This window comes from Melozone crissalis, unplaced genomic scaffold (assembly GCF_028551555.1).
Source record: "Melozone crissalis strain CALT ecotype California unplaced genomic scaffold, PUWL_Pcris_2 ptg000101l_1, whole genome shotgun sequence".
NCBI lineage: Eukaryota > Metazoa > Chordata > Aves > Passeriformes > Passerellidae > Melozone > Melozone crissalis.
The window spans coordinates 64,423-80,980 of record NW_026535878.1 but is presented as its reverse complement, the minus strand read 5'-3'; the positions used below and the strand labels follow the sequence as shown (position 1 = coordinate 80,980).

The following is a 16,558-nucleotide window of genomic DNA, read 5'->3' as shown; positions in this document are numbered from 1 at the left end:
GTGGCTCTGTCTCCCCAAATCCATCTGTGTTACATCCCACGACCCCAGGTGTGGCCTGGGATCACGGAATGGGTGCCAGGAAATGTGTGGAGTGGCCAGAAGTGTTCCCAAATGCCTGGGAAGAGCCACTGTGGAGCCAAGCCTGGCACACACAGTTGGCACGGCAGCTCCAGCCCCTCCAAAAATGCCAGCTCCGGGTTGCTCTGGCCTGGCCATGGTGGTTCCTTGTCCTCAAACCCATCTGTGGCATATCCCACGGCCCCAGGAGAGGCTTGGGATCATGGAATGGATGCCAGGAAATGTGTGGAGCAGCCAAAAGTATTCCCAAATGCCTGGGAAAAGCCACCGTGGAGCCAAGCCTGGCACACATGGCTGGCATGGCAGCCCTCCAAAAAAGGGGTACGTGCCCACCTCACCAATCTCTGGCACAAAAGACCCAAAGGTCCCCCAAATTGGGTTTGTCCTAAGCAAAAAGATCTAAAAAACACTCGGGGTTCCCCAAATCCCAGGGTCAGGCTCAGGATTTGCAGCCTTTCCCAGGATTTCCTCTGGAAATTCCCTTGGGGGAATCGCAGCTTTCCCCTCACTGTCCTCGGATGTGACAGCCCCGATTTAGTGTCACCTCCAGCCCACCACACCCGGGAACGGCTTCGCGGTGAATCACAGCTCATCCCCGGCTTCCCACAGCTCATCCCCGGCTTCCCAACCGCGTCCTCATCAGCGCCCCAAGCCCAGAGCAGCCCCGGGGGAAAAGCCGGGAATCTGCCGGGGGAAAACCACCCAGAGCCAAAACCCAAACCCTGGGAGTGTCCCAGGCGAGGCGGGGACAAGGACACACCTCTGTGTCACCAAATTGTGTCACCAAACCGCCTTGGCCGTGTCGCTTGCCACCCTCTCAGCGCCACCTCCGCAGCGCCATCAGGGCGGGTCGGGCTCTGGTTTGGTCACCCTGGGATGCTGCTCCCAGTTGGGAATCGGGATAAATTCAGCAGCGCCGCTTCCCAGAAATCCCATCAGCGCCGGAGCACGGTGCCAGGTCCCCCTTCCTTCTCCCCCACAAATAAACGCGGCCCCGCGGGGAGGAGCGGCCCCGAGCCTGGGAGGGAGCTGGAAGGACGGGATGGCTGAGCCGGGCTGAGCCAGGCTGGAACCGGGCCAGGCCCGGGATGGGGAGAGCCCTCGGACGGGCCTTTGGGGCGGGGGAGCAGCTGGGATGAGCCCTTGGGATGTCAGAGGATTCTCCTTTAGAATGTTCGCAGGGTCCCTCCAAATATGTCATGGGATCTCTCAAAAAATGTCACAGGATCCTTCCAAAAATGTCACAGGATTCCACCCAAAATGTCACAGGATCCCTCCAAAAGTGTCATGGGATCCCCACCTTGGAATGCCCAATGGATCTCTCCCAAAAGTGCCACAGAATCCCTCCCAAAAGTGCCACAGAATCACTCCAAAAATGTCACAGGATCCCTCTCAAAAGTGTCACAGAATCCCTCCCAAAATGTCACAGGATCACCTCTTGGTATGCCCATAAGATCCCTCCCAAAAGTGCCACAGGATCCCTCACAAAAGTGCCACAGAATCACTCCAAAACTGTCACAGGATCCCTTCCAAAACTCACAGGATCCCCCCAAAAATGTCACAGGATCTCCTCTTGGAATGCCCAAAGGATCCCTCCCATAGGTGCCACAGAATCCCTCCAAAAATGTCACAGGATCCCTCCCAAAACTGTCGCAGGATCCCTCCCAAAATTTCACAGGATCCCCCCAAAAATGTCACAGGATACCCCCAAGGGTCCTCACAAGCAGCTGGGACCGAGGAGTGGAACAGCCCAAGGAGCTGGGATGGGCTTGCTGAGCCCTGGGAAGAGCCCAAGGCCGTCCCACATTCCCGGAGGGCACAGCTGGGATCAGAGCGTGGGAAGAGCAGCAGGGCTGAGGGGGGAGCTGGGGGAGCACAGGCGGATCCAGGGGGGGATCACAGGGGGGATCCAGGGAGGGATCACAGGGGGGGATCCAGGGGGATCCAGGGAGGGATCACAGAGGGGAATCCAGGGAGGGATCACAGGTGGATCCAGGGAGGGATCACAGGCGGATCTCGGGGGGATCACAGGCGGATCCAGGGGGGGATCACAGGTGGATCCAGGGGGGGATCACAGGGGGGGATCTGGGGGGGATCACAGGCGGATCCAGGGGGGGATCACAGGGGGGGATCCAGGGGGGGATCACAGGTGGATCCAGGGAGGGATCACAGGCGGATCCAGGGGGGATCACAGGTGGATCTGGGGGGGATCACAGGCGGATCCAGGGAGGGATCACAGGGGGGGATCCAGGGGGGGATCACAGGGGGGGATCCAGGGGGGATCACAGGGAGGGATCCAGGGGGGATCACAGGGGGGGATCCAGGGGGGGATCACAGGCGGATCCAGGGGGGGATCACAGGGGGGATCCAGGGGGGGATCACAGGCGGATCCAGGGGGGATCACAGGGGGGGATCCAGGGGGGGATCACAGGCGGATCCAGGGGGGATCACAGGGGGGGATCCAGGGAGGGATCACAGGCGGATCCAGGGAGGGATCACAGGTGGATCTGGGGGGGATCACAGGCGGATCCAGGGAGGGATCACAGGTGGATCCAGGGGGGGATCACAGGTGGATCCAGGGGGGGATCACAGGGGGCATCCAGGGAGGATCACAGGGGGGATCCAGGGAGGGATCACAGGTGGATCCAGGGGGGGATCACAGGTGGATCCAGGGGGGGATCACAGGCGGATCCAGGGGGGATCACAGGGGGGGATCCAGGGGGGGATCATAGGTGGATCTGGGGGGGATCACAGGCGGATCCAGGGGGGGATCACAGGGGGCATCCAGGGAGGATCACAGGGGGGATCCAGCGGGGGATGACTCCAGCAGGTGCCTGCAGCTCCAAACCCGCCCCTGCCAGGCATGGAGAGCTCATTCCCAGCTCCCGGGCATGCCAGGGATGGCTGGGAGCCATGGGATGGAAACCACAGCCAGCCCACAGCCCACAGCAGGGCAGGGAAATCTCACCACAGCCAGCCCATATCTCACAGCAGGCCAGGAAATCCCAAATCCCACAGCTGGACAGGGAAATCCCACCACAGACATTCCAAATCCCACAGCAGGCCAAAAATGATCCACCACAGCCAGCCCAAATCTCACATCAGGACAGGGAAATCTCACCACAGACATCCCAAATCTCACAGCTGGACAGGGAAATCCCACCACAGCCAGCCCACATTCTACAGCAGGCCAGGAAATCCCAAATCCCATAGCAGGGCAGGGAATCCCACCGCAGACATACCAAATTCCACATCCCAAATCCCACAGCAGGCCAAAAATGATCCACCACAGCCATCCCACATCTCACAACAGGACAGGGAAATCTCACCACAGACATCCCAAATCCCACATTCCACAGCAGGGCAGGGAAATCCCACCACAGACATGCCAAATTCCACATCCCAAATCTGACATCCCACATCAGGACAGGGAAATCCCAAATCCCACAGCAGGACAGGGAATCCCAGCACAGACATCCCAAATCCCACAGCAGGCCGGGGAATCCCAGCACACCCACACGGTGCTGTCAAACAGGGGCCCAGCCCGTGGCAAAGGAGAGACCCCCTGAGCTGGGCAGGATCCCCCCAAAACCAGACAGGATCCGTTTCCAACAGGGCAGGATCCCCCAAAACCAGGCAGGATCCCCCAAAACAGGCAGGATCACCCAAAAACCACGCAGGATCCCCTTCCAACAGGGCAGGATCTCCCCTAAAGCCCCCTCCAGCTGGCTAGGATCCCCAGGATCCTGTCCAGCCTTGCGGAATCCCCTCCTAGCTGGGCACCATTCCCCCAAACCAGGCAGGATCACCCCAAATCCTGGCTGGATCCACCCCAATCCCGGCTGGAACCAGATCCCTGTGCAGCACCGGCTGTCCCTGCCCCGCTCCGGGCCGTGCCAGCCTTATCCTGCTGCCACACCTTCCCCGCAGCTCCGGCACGGAATTAACCCCTGGCACGGCTCGGCACGGCCTGGCCCGCTGTGCCCGCTGTGCCCGCTGCGCCACCTGCCCGCGCTCCCACCGTCCCCGTGTGACATCGGGGCTGTGTCTCCTCCCCACGAGATGCTCCAAACAACATTTGTGGCTCCCCCAACCCCTCCATCCCTCGGATTTTCCCTCCATCGCCCCAATCCCGTTTTTAACCCTCGGATTTTCCCTCCATCGCCCCAATCCCCTTTTTAACCCTCGGATTTTCCCTCCATCGCCCCAATCCCCTTTTTAACCCTCGGATTTTCCCTCCATCCCGTTTTTAACCCTTCCAAAGCCGGGCAGTGAGGACGCAGCCGCCTCGGTTACCTGCTCCAGGTGCGGAGGAGCCCCGGGAAGGGACGGGAAAAGCCTCGGTGGCCTCCGGGAGCCGGCACGGCAGGAACAGCCCGGCCGATAAGCGAGGGCTGAAATCCGAACCGGCAGCTTTGGCTGTTTGCTATATAAACACCGCGCTGCCACCCCCGCTGCGACAGCGACAGCGACAGCCACGCTGCCCGAGCCCGGTGTCGCCGGTGCTGCCCTCCGTCCCTCCCCCGTGCTCTAGGTGGAGCCTCTCGCTGGTTTTGGGGTGGCGCTTCAGGTGCGCTCGGGGCGCTGCGAGCGCGGTTTGGGGTTTGGGAAAGGGACGGGTGGGCACAGGGTGGGCACGAGGTGGGCACTGCCATGCTGGGAATGCGGGGATAAACAGCGTGGGAGAAGCGAAAAACGCGGGGTTTAGCCTTAAAAATGCGGGTGGGAGGGGCTGAGCGCGGTCAGGCGATGGGGCACCTGTGGGAAATGTCCCCGTCCCCAGCGGTGACACCACGGTGTGACACCCTGGGGGGACCCTGGGCTCGCTGGGGACACGGTGGCGGATGGGCAGGACGTGGCCACACCGTGCCACTGCCAAACTTCCTTGTGCCAGCACCGCGGCGCTTCCTTGTGTGGGAGCAACTCCCGGCCTTCCTGCAGAGGGACAAAACTCAGGAGGACAAACCCTGCCCTGTTTTGCCCAATTCTTCAGGCTCAGCCCCAAAATGAGATGGTCACATAGCACAGGTGAGGTGGAGACAGGCAGGGTGTCCTGCTCAGAGCCACTGGGATCATCCTGGGAATTATTTATTTATCCAAAAAGGGAATGCCAGAGGGACGAAACCCTTTGGAGCACAAACCCTGCCCTGTTTTTCCCCAATTCTTCAGGCTCAGCCCCAAACTGGGATGGTCACATACCATGGGTGAGGCTGGGCCAGGCAGGGTGTCCTGGGATCTCCTGGCAATTATCCAAATTATCCAAATAATTATGCAAAAAGGGAATGCCAGAGGGATAAAACCCTTTGGAGGACAAACCCTGCCCTGTTTTTCCCAATTCTTCAGGCTCAGCCCCAAACTGGGATGGTCACATACCATGGGTGAGGCTGGGCCAGGCAGGGTGTCCTGCTCAGGGTGTCCTGGGATCATCCTGGGAATTAATTATCCAAAAAGGGAATGCCAGAGGGACAAAACCCTTTGGAGCACAAACCCTGCCCTGTTTTTCCCCAATTCTTCAGGCTCAGCCCCAAATTGCGATGGTGACATACCATGGAGTGAGCTGGGCCAGGCAGGGTGTCCTGGGATCATCTTGGGAATTAATGAATTACCCAAATAATTATCCACAAAGGGCATCCCAGGAGCTCTGCCAGCAGCAGGTGAAGCCTCTCTGTGGCACATCTGGGGACACCGACTGCTCTGTGCCACCGAGCTGGCTTTGGGAAGGCGCAGCTCGCATTCCCTGCTCTCCCAAGGCTGATCCGGGCTGGAATTGCGGAAATCAGGCGCGGAGCTCGGAGCCAGCTCCCCGCCCCGGTTGCACAAGCGGCCCCTGGGGCACAGCAGTGACAATCCCAACCCTGTTTACCATCCCAGCCACCTGCTGCTCCCTCAGCTCCCAGCGCCCTGGCAGGAAGAGCTGGAGCTCCTGGATCCACCCCTGGATGGTCGGACAGGGCCACCAGCTGTCCCCAGAGCCCCCAGGGACACGCACAGGGAATGGGGACATTCATCAGGACAGGGGGTGCAGCACCCTGAGCCTCAGCATCCCCCAAAAGTGTTTTGGAAAAGCAATTTTGGAAACGAAATTTTGGAAAAAACAAATTTGGAAAAGCAAAATCCCATCAAAAGCGGGATGAGGATTTCCCTCCCCAACGCCACCCCGAGGGTTTTGGCTCCCAGGGATGGCACTCACCGTGTCCCTGGTATGAAAATCCCTTCTCAGCATTGATCACAAGGCCTGGCAGCACCCAAATCACCTTCCAGCACCCCCAAAAATCCCAGGGATGGAGCAGAGAACCTCCAGCAAAAATCTCAGGGATGGAGCAGAGAACCTCCAGCAAAAATCCCCGGGATGGAGCACAGAACTTCCAGCAAAAATCCCAGGGATGGAGCACAGAACTTCCAGCAAAAATCCCGGGGATGGAGCAGAGAACCTCCAGCAAAAATCCCTGGGGATGGAGCAGAGAATCTCCTGCACAGGTTGGGGCTCCTGCCAGCACAGAGAGAGATTTGGGGGAGATGGAGGAGAAATTGGAGCCCCATGGGTGTTTTGAATGCACAATCATCAAATTTGCCCCAAATACGAATTTTTTTCTTCAGTTTCTTTCACTTCAAGAGAAGAAGGAGCAGAGCCAACCTTCCCCAGGCCATTCCCAACCCCAATTCCTGCCCCATCCACACAAGGAAAGGCGAAGCCTCCACTCACCATGGTCACTCTGTGACCCCAAACCCCACATTGAGCTTCTGGGGGGATCCCCCACTCCCAAACGGGGGGTTCAGCCCCCCAAACCCCGCCGGGACACGGAGCACTCCCCCCCTGCTCCAGCAACCCGAGCCTGAACCCAAGGTCCCGCTTATCTGCCGCTCAAGCATGTCTGCTGATAAGAGCGGATGAGATAAGGCTGGGCAGTCTCGGCGCTATCAGCAGCCCTTCCTCCAGCCCTGCACCCCAAGGCTGAGGGGTCCAGCACCCCCCAAACATCCCCCAGACATCTCCCTCATCATCCTCTCGCCGGGATGAGATTTCAAACTTCCACCCCATTCCCCCGTGGTTGTTGTTTCACAGTCAAGCAAAGCGTTGGTTCAGGGGAAAGGGGAAAAATTGAATTAAAAATAAATTAAAAAAAAAAAAAACACGCAGTCAAAATAACAAATAAATCACAAAGCAGAGCAAATAATATGTCAGGGTTCCCAAGGCTGAGGGGTCCAACACTCCCAAACATCCCCCAAAAATCTCCCCCATCAAACTCTCACTTGGACGAGATTTCAAACCTCCACCCCATTCCCCCGTGGTTGCTGTTTTCTAATCAAGCAAAGGGTTGGTTCAGGGAAAAAATTAATTAAAAATAAAAAAAACACGGAATCAAAATAACAAATAAATCACAAAGCAGAGCAAATAATGTTCCCAAGGCTGAGGGGTCCAACACCCCCCAAACACCCCCCAAAAATCTCCCTCATCAAACTCTCACTTGGACAAGATTTCAAACTCCCACCCCATTCCCCCGTGGTTGTTTCCTAATCAAGCAAAGCGTTGGTTCAGGGAAAAAAATAATTAAAAATAGAAATAAAAAAAAAAAAAATCCAAAACCAAACCAACTCCACGCAATCAAAATAACAAATAAATCACAGAGCAGAGCAAATAACGCGTCAGGGTTCCCCTGACAGCGCCGGGGGGGGGGCACACCCAGCCCGGCCCCATCAGGTGCTGCCACGAAAACCGGAATTGCAAATCATCAAATCATCAAATCATCAAATCATCAAATCATCAAATCATCAAATCATCATCGCTGCTCGGCCGAGCTGAAAGGAGAGCGAGGAAAACACAAAAACACAAAAGCAAAGCCGCGAGGGGCACGGGGAGCGCTGGCACACACCTGGGGCTGGCACACACCTGGGGCTGGCACGCACCTGGGGCTGGCACACACCTGAGCCTTCCTCCTCCTCCTCCTCCTCCTCCTCCTCGCTGGGCTGAGCATCCCCCGAGGGAAAAGAGGAGGGGAATCGATCCCGGAGAGGGGGGAGAGGCTCCCAAAAGCTGTGCCAAACCCCGGTGCCCGCCCCGTCCCGGTGGCAGCGTTGGCACCCTCGGTGCCACTCCTGGGATCTGCCCAGCCTGGGACCCCCGCCTGGGGCCTAAATTGGAGAATTAAAGGGAAAAAAACCCAAAATGTGCCCCTGGCACCCGTGCCAGGCTGCCCACACCCGGCACCCGCTGGCCCACGGAGGGTGGCACGAAGGGACAGGAGCGGGGACACGCTTGGTGGCATTGCGGGGACACGGGGCTGGCGTGGGGTGGCTTTTCCTGTGGGCAGGGTGGGGCGGGGAAAGGGGACGGTGCCAGCAGGGTGACAATGCCAGAGGGGTGGCACCGCCCGCGGGGTGACCCAGGGTGGGGTGGCACCGCCAGAGAGGTGACACCGCCAGAGGGGTGACACTGCCAGAGAGGTGGCACCGACCGCGGGGTGACCCTGCCACAGCGGGGTGGCATTGTCAGGAGGGTGACCCTGCCACAGCAGGGTGACACTGCCAGAGGGGTGACAATGCCAGAGGGGTGACAATGCCAGAGGGGTGACACTGCCAGAGGGGTGGCACCGCCACGGCAGTGACACCGACAGCGGCGTGACCCTGCCACAGAGGGGGTGACAAACCCAGAGGGGTGACCCTGCCACAGTGGGGTGACACAGCCAGAGGGGTGACCTTGCCACAGCGGGGGTGACACTGTCAGCGAGGTGACCCTGCCACAGAGGGGTGGCATTGTCAACAGGGTGACACCGACAGCGGCGTGACCCTGCCACAGAGGGGCGACAAAGCCAGAGGGGTGACACTGCCACGGCAGAGTGACACCAACAGCAGGGTGACCCTGCAACAGCGAGGTGACACTGTCAGCGGGGTGACACCACCCCAGTGGTGACCCTGCCACAGTGGGGTGACACTGTCACAAAAGGGTGATACTGTCAATGGGGTGGCACCGCCTGCGAGGTGACCCTGCCATCGGGGTGACACCGCCCCAGGGGTGTCACCACAAGCGGGGGCGAGGCAGAGGAAGTGCCCGGCGGTGCCAGCGGTGCCCGGGGCAGGCGGGGCGCGGTGCCAGCCTGGCACGGGCACTGCGGGGCCGCGCCACCGCCCGCTGTCCCCAGCGCCACCAGGGAGCCACCCCCGTGTCCGGATGTCCCCAAAGCTCCCCGGGAGGTGCCCCAGCAGCAGCGGGGGCACGGCCCGAGGCGGGGGAAGCCGCAGGATTGCCGCCTCATTAGAGAGCAATTACCGCTAATTACGGCGTGGCAACGCCCAAAGCCGATCGGGAAATGGGAGCTGGGGCTGCTGGGTGCCCACAGGCGCGCACATCCCACACATCCCACCCCAAAAAACCCTCCGGAGCGGGGATGGGACACGGCTGGGTGGCTCCGTGCCTCAGTTTCCCCGGTTAAGGGGGTGCATTCTGCTCCCAGCCTCGCCCCTGAGGCACCCCACAGCGGTGGGTGGGACACGGTGGCTCCGTGCCTCAGTTTCCCCGGTTAAGGAGATGCATTCTGCTCTCAGCATCGCTCCTGAGGCACCCGACAGCGGTGGATGGGACGCGGCTGGGTGGCTCCGTGCCTCAGTTTCCCTGGTTAAGGAGGTGCATTCAGCACCCCGGTTAAGGGGGCGCATTCTGCTCTCAGCATCGCTCCTGAGGCACCCCACAGCGGTGGGTGGGACACGGCACGGTGGAGCGGGGATGGGACACGGCACGCTGTTCCGTGCCTCAGTTTCCCCGGTTAAGGGGGCGCATTCTGCTCCCAGCCTCGCTCCTGAGGCACCCCACAGCCCCAGCGCCCCAAAATCACCGCGGCGCTTCTGCCCCGGCGGGCAGCGCCCCAATCCCGCGGACCCCCTCCCATGGGAACGGGAATGGGGTTGGTGCTGCCCCTGTGCCCCTGGTGCCACCAGGGCTCGGTGGCACCTGGCAGGGGGTGACCCTGTCCCTGCAGTGCCACTCTGGGCCATCCCACACCCCGGGGCCGTGGCTGCACAGGGCAGCTGAACCTTGGCCCCGTCAATCGCTACCCTGCGGGATCCCGCTTATCTGGGAGCGCCGGCCACGGCCACGGGACAGCGAGGACAGCGAGGACACCAAGGACACCGGGCAAGGGGACAGCGCGACAGCAGTGCGCTCTGCAAACCCTCCTGGACATCCAAAACCCTTCTGAGGGTCCCTCTAAACCCTCCTGGAAGTTCCTCCAAGACCTCCAAAACACTTCTGGGGATCCCAGGCAGTCCTGGGAGTCCCTCCAAACCCTCTTGGACCTCCAAAACCCTTCTGAGGGTCCCTCCAAGACCTCCAAAACTCTCCTGGAGGGTACCTCGAAACAGTCCTGGACCTCCAAAGCTCTTCTGAGGTTCCCTTCTGCACCTCCAAAACCCTCCTGGGCGTCGCTCCAAATCCTTCTGGACATCCAAAACCCTTCTGAGGGTCCCTCCAAGGCCTCCAAAACCGTCCTGGGGAGTCCCTCCAAACACTCCTGGACGTCCAAAACCCTCCTGGAGGTCTCTTCAAATCCTCCTAGACCTCCAAAATCCTCCTGGGGATCCCTCTAAACAGTCCTGGACCTCCAAAACCCTTCTGAGGGTCCCTCCAAAACCCTCCTGGGATCCTTGTAAATCCTTCCGGAGCTCCAAAACCCTCCTGGGGATCCCTCCAAACCTTCTTGGACCTCCAAAACCCTTTTGAGGGTCCCTCCAAGACCTCCAAAACCCTCCTGTGATCCTTGTAAATCCTTCTGGAGCCCCAAATTCCTCCTGGGGTTCTCTCCACCCCTCTCAGTGCCCAGCCCGGGCAGTGGGTACAAGGCTCCAGCTGGCAGTGCCAGCGCGATGGCATTTTCCAGCTGTCCCCCGCAGGCTGGCACGCTGTGCCAGGGCTCTGCGGTGGGCACAGCCCCTGCCCAGCCTCCCCCGTGCCCCGCAGCCCCCCGGGCGTTCCGCGGCTCCGGGAGGCGCTGCCGAGCTCGGCGGGACCGGCCGGGCAGGGCGGGGAGGCGCCCGGGGCTGCCCGACCGGTCCCGGCTGTTCCACCGGAGCCCCGAGCGCGGCTCGGCACCCCCGGGGCTCCGGGACAGCCCCGCGGAACCACCCGGGACCCTGCGGCTGCTCGGTCGTGGTTGTCCCCAGCCCTGTCCCCGTGGATCATCAGGACCTCATCCCCCAGCTCAGCACCCACCGTGAAGGGTCCTGGGCCCCAAAATCCTTCTGGGGGTCCCTAAAAATCCTCCAAGATCTCCAAAACCCACCTGAGTGTGCCTAAAAACCCTCCTAGGTCTCCAAAAACTTTCTGGGGAGCTCTCTATACTCTCTAGGATCTCCAAAATCCTCCTGGGGATCCCTAAAAATCCTCCTGGGCCTCCAAAAACTTCCTGGGGATTCCTAAAAATCCTCCTGAACCTCCAAAACCCTTCTGGGAGTCTCTTCAAACCCTCTTGGACCCTCCTGTGGGTCCCTAAAAGTCCTCCTGGATCTCCAAATCCCTCCTGAGGGTCTCTCCAAATGCTCCAAAACCCTCCTGGGGGTCCCTAAATTCCTCTTAGACCTCCAAAACCCTCCTGGGGGCTCCCTCCAAATGCTCCTGGACCTCCAAAACTCCCCTGAGGGTCTCTCCAAACCGTCCTGGACTGCCAACACCCCCCTGGGGGTCCCTAAAAGTCCTCCTACACCTTCAAAACCCTCCTGAGGGTCTCTCCAAATGCTCCTGGATCCCAAAACCCCTCCTGAGGGTCTCTCCAAACCCTCCTGGGGGTCTCTCCAAAAGCTCCAGGACCTCCAAATCCCTCCCAGCTCCGCTCCCACCCCACCCGTCCATGCAGAGGGATCTCCCACCCCATCCTGGATAAACCGAGCATCCACAATCCCGGTTTTTTTTCCACCTGGATGCGACGCCCGGGCCTCGGTGCCACCGAGGAGCTGCCGGCAGCGGCTCCGTTACGTAAGGAAAGCTCGGGAGGGGGAAAACGGCGGCTCCCGGTGGCTGCGGCGGGAGGGGAGGGACGAAACGGCGGGAGAGGAGGAACGGGGGTGCGGGAGAAGCGGGGAGAACCGGGAGGATGCCAGAGGATGCAGGATGTTCACCAGGACAAGCCTCGGTTCCAGACCCCAGGAATGGGGACGCACCGAGGAGGGGAGGGACGGTCCCGGGGACGGCGGAGGGCACCGGGATGCCCGCACCGGGATGGCACCGGCATGGTGGAGGGCACCAGGATGGCACCGGGATGGTGGAGGGCACCGGGATGGCGGAGGGCACCGGGATGCCCGCACCGGGATGGCACCGGGATGGTGGAGGGCACCGGGATGGCACCGGGATGGCGGAGGGCACCAGGATGGCACCGGGATGGCGGAGGGCACCGGGATGGCGGAGGGCACCGGGATGCCCGCACCGGGATGGCACCGGGATGCTGGAGGGCACCGGGATGGCACCAGGTCCTGCCCCCCGCTCCCAGAACAAAGGGAGGGATGGATGCTCGGGAAGGCTCCGGAGGGACTCGGGAGCAGCTGCGGGCTCACAGCGGGGCTGGGGTTTGAATGAATGCGGGGAGAGGGGATGGGGGGACACGGAGGGACGGGAGCACGGGCATGGCATGGGGGGATCATGGACACGGTGAGGGAATTATGGAAACAGGGTGAGGGGAGCACGGATATGGCACAGGGGGATCACAGGCACGATCCAGGATCACAGACGTGGCACGGGGGGATCACGGACATGGTACAGGAGTTGTGGACAAGGCATGGGAATTATGGAAACAGTGTAGGGGAGATCACAGACACGACTCAGGATCATGGACACAGCCCAGGATCACGGACATGATCCAGAGTCATGGACACGGCCCAGGATCAGGGACACGATCCACGGTCAGGGACATGATCCAGAAACACGGACACGGCCCAGGATCACGGACACAGCGTGGGGGAATCACGGACACGGCCCCTGCCCAAGGCCCCGGCCCGCGGCTGTTCGGAGCAGGGCGTCTGTCGCCGGGCTGCCAAACACACACAAAGGCGTCTCATTATCCCCTAATTAGTGCCTCGCCGGCTCCTGCAATTAACACCCGTGCAGGCGGCTGCTGTTGAGGTAAACAGAGGGTTTGAAGAGCCCTGAAGAGCCGGGGGGCCCCGGCGGGGTGGGGACCACCCATGAGCCCAGAGGGTCCCACTGCACTCCAGAGCCCTCCGGTTCCTCCGGGAGAGCTGGGCAGGGAACAGGGACACCTTCCCCCATCCCAGGCGGCTCCAAACCCCATAAACCCGGCCTTGGACGCTTCCAGGGATGGAACAGCCACAGCTTATCTGGGAAATCCATCCCAGGGCGTCGCCACCCTCACAGGGAGGAATTCCTTCCCAAATCCCATCCATCCCTGCCCTCTGGCAGCGGGAGCCATTCCTGCTTCCTGTCCCTCCATCCCTTGTTCCAAATCCCTCTCCAGCTCTCCTCGAGTCCCTTCAGGCGCTGGGAGAGGCTCTGAGCTCTCCCTGGAGCCTCCTCTCCCAGCCTGGCTCCGAGCAGAGATGCTCCAACCCTCGGAGCATCTCCGTGACCTCTGGACCGGCTCCAGCAGCTCCACTTTCCCCAAAAGGAGCCCATGAGTCAGGAGCAGCCCGGGTCCTGCCCGGCCAGGTGTTCATTGCCTGCAAACATCAAAGGTCCTAAATGGCCTTTCTCCGGCTGACCCAGAAACGCGGATCAAGAGCTGCCTCATCCCTTAATTGAGAACTTGGTGACTTGGAATCTTTATTAAAGAGCTTTAGGGGATTCGCAGATTAAGGGCACAGCCCGGCCGCTGCCACCATCCAGCCTTGTTCCTTGTCACCATCCTCCCTCACTGCCACCATCCAGCCTCATTCTCTGTCACCATCCATTCCCTGCCACCATCCAGGCTCATTCCCTGTCACCATCCACCTTTGTTCCCTGCCACCATCCTGCCTCATTCCCTGCCACCATCCAGCCTCACTCCTTGTCACCGTCCAGCCTTGTTCCTGCTACCATCCTCCCTTCCTGCCACCATCCGGCCTCATTCTCTGTCACCATCCATTCCCTGCCACCATCCAGGCTCATTCCCCGTCACCATCCATTCCCTGCCACCATCCAGGCTCATTCCCTGTCACCATCCAGCTTCACTGCCTGCCACCATCCATCCTTTTTCCCTGTCAGCATCCAGCCTCACTCCCTGCACTCCCTGTCACCATCCAGGCTCATTCCCTGCCACCATCCAGCCTCACTCCCTGCATGCTGGGGCCACCTCACCCTGCAGCCACTGCTCTGGAGCTTTTTCCCTGCTCCAGCCTGGCTCTGGAGCTCTGGACAGGCCCCAGAAAGGCTCCCTGTGCTGAATCAAACCAGAATCAAACCAAATCCACGCTGAAAAGCAGCACTGCCCGCACAGAACATCCCAATCCTGGAGGATTTTCCAGCTTGGGATGGTGGAAGGAGCAGGCAGGGCTGGAAGGGGGGTCCATACGTGCCCCCTCTCTCCCTCCCTCTGCCTGCAGGTTTCCTTCAATCCGCCCGTGCCAGGAGAAGCAGGGATGGATGTTTGGGATCATCAGGGATGGATGTTTTGGATCGTCAGGGATGTTTTGGATCATCAGGGATGGATGTTTTGGATCATCACCGTGCCGGGAGAAGCAGGGATGGATGTTTTGGATCAGGGATGGATGTTTCGGATCATCAGGGATGGATGTTTTGGATCATCAGGGATGGATGTTTTGGATCAGGGATGGATGTTTCGGATCATCAGGGATGGATGTTTTGGACCATCACCTCCCCGCGGGGCAGTGGGAAGGGGCTTTCGGCGGGGCAGGACTCCCCTGGGTGGGCGGGGAGCTGCGAACGCTGCGGAGGAAGGAAGGGAGGATGGAGAGGAGGCAGCAGCGCGCTCCTCCAGGCGCTGTTCCTGCCTGCTGCTGCTGCTGCTGCTGCGGATGATGGTGTGTTTTCCCAGGAAAACAGGAGTGGGGGATGCTACTACCAAATCCGGGTAGAGAGAAAGAGAGAGGAGAGGAGAGGAGAGGAGAGGAGAGGAGCAGCAACGGAGCCACGCAGCCCCTTCCAGCCCAGCTCTGGGAGAAACCCCCAGCCCAGCTCTGGGAGAAACCCCCAGCCCAGCTCTGGGAGAAACCCCCAGCCCGGTTTTGGGAGAAATCCCCAGCCCGGCCGATTCCCAGGGGCACAGATGGAGCAGAAAACAGCCCCGGCCCTGCCTGGCTGGCTCAGGAGGCCTCGGGGGGATTAAAACCCCCTCAGTGCCCATCTGGGGTGGGCTTGGTGCCCAGTGGCGTGGGGGATGTGGGCACCACAACACACACACACACACACATGGGCACACTCACCCGTGTCACGGTGACACACGGCTGTTGTCCCTTGTCCCTTCCCCAGGGAATGGAGCAGCCACTGCTCAGCGGCGCCCTCGAGGCGCTGGCACCGTGGCATCGCCCTGGCAGTGCCAGCCATGTCCCTCACCCTCCTGCCCGTCCCTCCTCTGCCTCGTCCTCGCCAGCCCCGCGGCTGCTCCCGCCGGTTTCTATGGGAACTCGGCAGGAAAACGCGGCTTGCAGCGCCAGCCCGGTGCCAGCCGCTGTCACCCTGGCACCGCCTCTGCCACGGCCACCTCTGGGCACCCCCAGCCACAGCCCCAGTCCCTGTGGGGTGGCCCTGGTGGCCCAGCGCAGCAGGATGGGTGCCAGGGGTCCCCTGCAAACACCAAAGTCCATTAAGTGCAGGATTTTGTGCTTCCCATGGGATTTTTAGCTCAGGAATTGTAATTCCTCAGCCATCCCCTCTTTGGGATCATAATCCTGTGGTTTAGGGTGGGTGACAGGCCCAGGTGTCCCCCAGCCACAGCCCCTGTCCCTGTGGGGTGGCCCTGGTGGCCCAGCGCAGCAGGATGGGTGCCAGGGGTCTCCCAAAAACACCAAAGTCCATTAAGGCAGGATTTTGTGCTTCCCATGGGATTTTTAGCTCAGGAATTGTAATTCCTCAGCCAACCCCTTCTCTGGGATCCTAATTCTGGCTCTGTGTCCCCACGGGGATGGCTCAGGTGGGTGACAGGCCCAGGTGTCCCCAGCCAGGCTGAGGAGGGAGGAGCTGGCTTAGGAATCATCTCCTGGCAAAGGGAAGGGGACAAGAGGGACAGGGACAGGTCTGAGGGGGACAGGAGCTTCAGGAGCTCTCCTTTCCCGTGAGGAGATGCCAGCAGGACCCAGGGGAAGGATCTGGAGCAGCCACACACACACACAGCCCTGGGCACCCCGGGATGAGCTCGGTGCAGAGCGGGATTCACAGAGGGATTCAGAATGGGATTCATGGAGGGATTAATGGAGGGATCAGGGTGGGATTCATGGAGGGATCACAGTGGGATCCGCGGAGGGATTCAAGGGGGATTCACGGTGGGATCACAACAGGATTCATGGAAGGATCACAGAGGGATTCATGGAGGGATCACAGAGGGGTTCAAGG

General features: G+C 60.6%; 1 protein-coding gene across 5 annotated transcripts in view; it reads right to left on the bottom strand.

The window, feature by feature from the left end:
• The window catches only part of PLEKHA6 (pleckstrin homology domain containing A6), a 51,464-nt gene that overhangs the window by 33,044 nt on the left and 1,862 nt on the right, over window positions 1–16,558 (bottom strand). Inside the window, exon 1 of one of the 5 annotated variants that reach the window (XM_054291633.1) lies at window positions 4,375–4,442. The exons of the other annotated variants lie outside the window; for them this stretch is intronic. The gene's annotated coding sequence lies outside the window, so the exon portion shown is untranslated. Of the gene's footprint in view, window positions 1–4,374; window positions 4,443–16,558 lie in introns of those variants that run through there. 5 annotated transcript variants of the gene reach the window in all.